We start from the raw sequence: 5,674 nt of genomic DNA, 5'->3' as shown, positions 1-5,674 counted from the left end.
GATGGGTTTCTGTGCGATTTTCAGGTGAATTCAGTCAGAATTCCACAGGCAGTCAGCTGCAGGGGTGGATGAATCCGGGAACAGCCAGTTTCCTTGCGACTAAATCAAGCCCAATATCATTATGGATGCTTGCATTTCTTTGGCTTTTTTCTCATTTTTCTTATTTATCATGGTTTGTAATGAATTTTCTGAGGTGAGCTTTGGTTTTGAGGCTGCAATATGGAGTTCAGGACACTGGGGGAATTGTTTTTTCAAACAGGGCATAGCTGTTGGCCTGCTCCAATTCTGGCTTACTGTCATTGTTTTGGGTGCCTCAGCTGAATTTTGGTTTCTTGATCAGCAACTTCCTAAATGTTTTCTGGGTCTGAGTTCGTTTTGCCTTCTTCTTAACAAATTTTGTATTCTGATGCCTTACAAACAAGAGTTTGGACAGAGTAGCCATTATGAAATAAAAAACATAACAAATATGTTTTGAAGCTTATAAACCTGCAGGTAACACGACGAAGGTGAGTTTTTGTGTTTTGGAAAATAAAATGGTCTGAGGTGACAGATAATAATTGCCTCCAAGCTGAGTTTCACTGCGATTTTCAGGTGAATTCAGTCAGAATTCCACAGGCTGTCAGCTGGAGGGGTGGATGAATCTGGGAACAGCTGGTTTCCTTGTGACTAATAAGGCCAAATGTCATTATGAATTCTTGCATTTTTTTGGTTTTTTTCTCCGTTTTCTTATTTATCATGGTTTGTAATGAATATTCTGATGTGAGCTTTGGTTTTGTGGCTGCAATATGGAGTTAAGGGCATCGGAGGAATGATCTTTTTCAAACAGGGCACAGCTGTTGGCCTGCTTCAATTCTGGCTTCCTGTCATTGTTTTGGGTGCCTCAGCCGATTTGTGGATTCCGAGTGGTAATTTCCTAAATGCTTTCTGGGTCTGAGTTGGTTTTGCCTTCTTCCTTCCCAAATTTTGTATTCTGACGCCATAGAAACAAGAGTTTCGGCAGAGTAGCCATTATGAAACAAAAAACTCAACAAATGGGCATTTGAAGCTTATAAATCTACCGGTAACATGACCAAAGTGAGTTTTTGTGTTTTGGAAAATCAAATGGAACACTTTGGCTGAGGTGACAGATATTAATTGCCTCCAAACTGAGCTTCACTGTGATTTTCAGGTTAATTCAGTCAGAATTCCACAGGCAGTCAGCTGGAGGGGTGGATGAATCCGGGAACAGCCGGTTTCCTTGCGACTAAATCCAGCCCAATATCATTATGGATTCTTGCATTTCTTTGGCTTTTTTCTCATTTTTCTGATTTATCATGGTTTGTAATGAATTTTCTGATGTGAGCTTTGGTTTTGAGGCTGCAATATGGAGTTCACGGCACTGGAAGAATGGGCTTTTTCAAACAGGGTACAGCTGTTGATTTGCTCCAATTCTGGCTTGCCTTCATTGTTTTGGTGCATCAGCTGATTTTTGGTTTCTTGAGCGGCAATTTCCTAAATGTTCTCTGGGTCTGAGTTGGTTTTGCCGTCTTCCTTCTCAAATTTTCTTTTCTGATGCCATACAAACAAGAGTTTGGACAGAGTAGACATTATTAAATAAAAAACACAACCAATCGGCGTTTGAAGCTTAGAAATCTACAGGTAACACGACCAAGGTGAGTTTTTGTGTGTTGGGAAATACAATGGAACACTTTGGCTGAGGTGCCAGATATTAATTGCCTCCAAACTGAGTTTCACTGCGATTTTCAGGTTAATTCAGTCAGAATTCATCAGGCAGTCAGCTGTAGGGGTGAATGAAACCAGGAACAGCCAGTTTCCTTGTGATTAAATCAAGCCCAATATCATTGTGGATTCTTGCATTTCTTTGTTTTTTTTTTCTCATTTTTCTTATATATCATGGTTGTAATGAATTTTCTGATGTGAGCTTTGGTTTTGAGGCTGCAATATGGAGTTCACGGCACAAGAGGAAGGTCCTTTTTCATTCAGGGCACAGCTGTTGGCCTGCTCCAATTCTGGCTTGCTGTCATTGTTTTGGGTGCCTCAGCTGACTTTTGGTTTCTTGAGCAGCAATTTGCTAAATGTTTTCTGGGTCTGAGTTGGGTTCTCGGTCTTCCTTCCCAAATTTTGTATTCTGATGCCATAGAAACAAGAGTTTCGGCAGAGTAGCCATTATGAAATAAAAAACACAACAAATAGGCGTTTGAAGCATAGAAATCTACAGGTAACACAACCAAGGTTAGGTTTTGTGTTTTGGAAAATCAAATGGAACACTTTGGCTGAGGTGACAGATAGTAATTGCCTCCAAACTGAGTTTCACTGCGATTTTCAGGTTAATTCAGTCAGAATTCCACAGGCAGTCAGCTGGAGGGGTGGATGAATCCGGGAACAGCCGTTTTCCTTGAAACTAAATCAAGCCCAATATCATTATGGATTCTTGCATTGCTTTGGCTTTTTTCTCATTTTTCTTATTTATCATGGTTTGTAATGAATTTTCTGATGTGAGCTTTGGTTTTGAGGTTGCAATATTGAGTTCAGGGCACCGGAGGAATGGTCTTTTTCAAACAGGGCACAGCTGTTGGCTTGCTCCTATTCTGGCTTGCTGTCATTTTTTGGGTGCCTCAGCCGATTTGTGGTTTCTTGAGCGGCAATTTCCTACATGTTTTCTGGGTCTGAGTTGGTTTTGCCTTCTTCATTCTCCAATGTTGTATTCTGACGCCATACAAACAAGAGTTTGGACAGAGTAGACATTATTAAATAAAAAACACAACCAATCGGCGTTTGAAGCTTAGAAATCTACAGGTAACACGACCAAGGTGAGTTTTTGTGTGTTGGGAAATACAATGGAACACTTTGGCTGAGGTGCCAGATATTACTAGCCTCCAAACTGAGTTTCACTGCGATTATCAGGTTAATTCAGTCAGAATTCCACAGGCAGTCAGCTGGAGGGGTGGATGTATCTGGGAACAGCCGTTTTCCTTGCGACTAAATCAAGCCCAATATCATTACGGATTCTTGCATTTCTTTGGCTTTTTTCTCATTTTTCTTATTTATCATGGTTTGTAATCAGTTTTCTGATGTGAACTTTGGTTTTGAGGTTGCAATATGGAGTTCAGGGCACAAGAGGAAGGTTCTTTTTCAATCAGGGCACAGCTGTTGGCTTGCTCCAATTCTGGCTTGCTGTCATAGTTTTGAGTGCCTCAGCCGATTTGTGGTTTTGTGAGCAGCAATTTCCTAAATGTTTTCTGGGTCTGAGTTGGTTTTGCCTTCTTCCTTCCCAAATTTTGTATTCTGACGCCATACAAACAAGAGTTTCGGCATAGTAGCCATTATGAAATAAAAAACACAACAAATAGGCATTTGAAGCTTTGAAATTTAGAGGTAACATGACCAAGGTGAGTTTTTGTGTTTTGCAAAATCAAATGGAACACTTTGGTTGAGGTGACAGATATTAATTGCCTCCAAACTGAGTTTCACTGTGATTTTCAGGTTAATTCAGTCAGAATTCCACAGGCAGTCAGCTGGAGGGGTGGATGAATCCGGGAACAGCCGGTTTCCTTGTGACTAAATCAAGCCCAATATCATTATGAATCCTTGCATTTCTTTGGCTTTTTTCTCATTTTTCTTATTTATCATGGTTTCTCATGAATTTTTTGATGTCAGCTTTGGTTTTGAGGCTGGCATATTGAGTTCAGGGCACAAGAGGAATGGTCTTTTTCAAACAGGGCACAGCTGTTGGCCTGCTTCAATTCTGGCTTACTGTCATTATTTTGGGTGCCTCAGCCGATTTGTGGTGTCTTGAGCGGCAATTTCCTAAATGTTTTCTGGGTCTGAGTTGGATTTGCCGTCTATCTTCCCAAATTTTGTATTCTGATGCCATACAAACAAGAGTTTGTCAGAGTAACCATTATGAAATAAAAAAACACAACAAATAGGCTTTTGAAACTTAGACATCTATAGGTAATACGACCAAGGTGAGTTTTTGTGTTTTGGAAAATCAAATGGAACACTTTGGCTGAGGTGACAGATATTAATTGCCTCCAAATTGAGTTTCACTGTGATTTTCAGGTTAATTCAGTCAGAATTCCACAGGCAGTCAGCTGGAGGGGTGGATGAATCCGGGAACGGCCAGTTTCCTTGCGACTAAATCAAGCCCAATATCATTATGGATTCTTGCATTTCTTTGGCTTTTTTCTCATTTTTCTTATGTATCATGGTTTGTAATGAATTTTCTGATGTGACCTTTGGTTTTGAGCCTGCTATTTTGAGTTCAGGGCACAAGAGAATTGGTCTTTTTCAAACAGGGCACAGCTGTTGGCTTGCTCCAATTCTGGCTTGCTGTCATTGTTTTGGGTGCCTCAGCTGATTTGTGATTTCTTGAGTGCCAATTTCCTAAATATTTTCTGGGTCTGAATCGGTTTTGCCTTCTTATTCTAAAATTTTGTATTCTGATGTAATACAAGCAAGATTTTGGACAGAGTAGTCATTAGGAAAGAAAAAAAAAAAAAAAACAGAGCAAATTGCCCTTTCGGGAGTAGAAATCTACAGGCAACACGACCAAGATGAGTTTCTGTGTTTGGGAAATGACATGGAACCCTTTTCCTGAGGGGACAGATTCTAACTCCCTAAAAATTGAGTGTGAGTGCCATTTTGAGGTCAATTCACTCAGAATTCCAAAGTCAGTCTGTGGAAGGGGGCAATGAATCTGGAACCAGCCAGTTTCCTTGTGTCTAAATCCAGCCAAATATCACAAAGGACTCTTGCATTTCTTTGGCTTTTTCACATTTCCCTTATTTATCATAGTTTGTAATGAATTTTTTGATGTGAGCTTTGGTTTTGAGGTGGCAATATTGAGTTCAGGGCACAAGAGGAATGGTCTTTTTCAAACAGGGCACAGCTGTTGGCTTGCACCAATTCTGGCTTCCTGTCATTGTTTTGGGTGCCTCAGCTGATTTGTGGTTTCTTGAGTGGCAATTTCCTACATATTTTCTGGGTCTGAGTCAGTTTTGCCTTCTTATTCCCAAATTTTGTATTCTGATGCAATAGAAGCAAGATTTTGGACAGAGTAGCCGTTAGGAAAGAAGAAAAAAACACAGCAAATTGGCCTTTCAGGATTAGAAATCTACAGGCAACACGTCCAAGATGAGTTTCTGTGTTTTGGAAAATGAAATGGAACCCTTCTGCTGAGGGGACAGATACTAATACCCTCCAAATTGAGTGTGAGTGCGATTTTGAGATGAATTCAATCAGATTCCAAAGTCAGTCTGTGGAAGGGGGACGAATCTGGAAACAGCCAGTTTCCTTGTGTCTAAATCCAGTCAAATATTACAAAGGACTCTTGCATTTTTTTGGTTTTTCCACATTTCCCTTATTTATCATGGTTTGTAATGAATTTTCTGATGTGAGCTTTGGTTTTGAGGCGGCAATATAGAGTTCAGGGCACCGGAGGAATGGTCTTTTTCAAACAGGGCACAGCTGTTGGCTTGCTCCACTTCTGGCTTGCTGTCATTGTTTTGGGTGCCTCAGCTGACTTTTGGTTTCTTGAGCGGCAATTTCCTAAATGTTTTCTGGGTCTGAGTTGGTTTTGCCTTCTTCCTTCCCAAATTTTGTATTCTGACACCATACAAACAAGAGTTTGGACAGAGTAGCCATTATGAATTAAAAAAGACAACTAATAGGC

Source organism: Oryctolagus cuniculus, chromosome 21 (genome assembly GCF_051225735.1).
Source record: "Oryctolagus cuniculus isolate XC-2025 breed Fujian yellow rabbit chromosome 21, ASM5122573v1, whole genome shotgun sequence".
Taxonomy (NCBI): domain Eukaryota; kingdom Metazoa; phylum Chordata; class Mammalia; order Lagomorpha; family Leporidae; genus Oryctolagus; species Oryctolagus cuniculus.
This window is presented reverse-complemented; position numbering follows the sequence as displayed.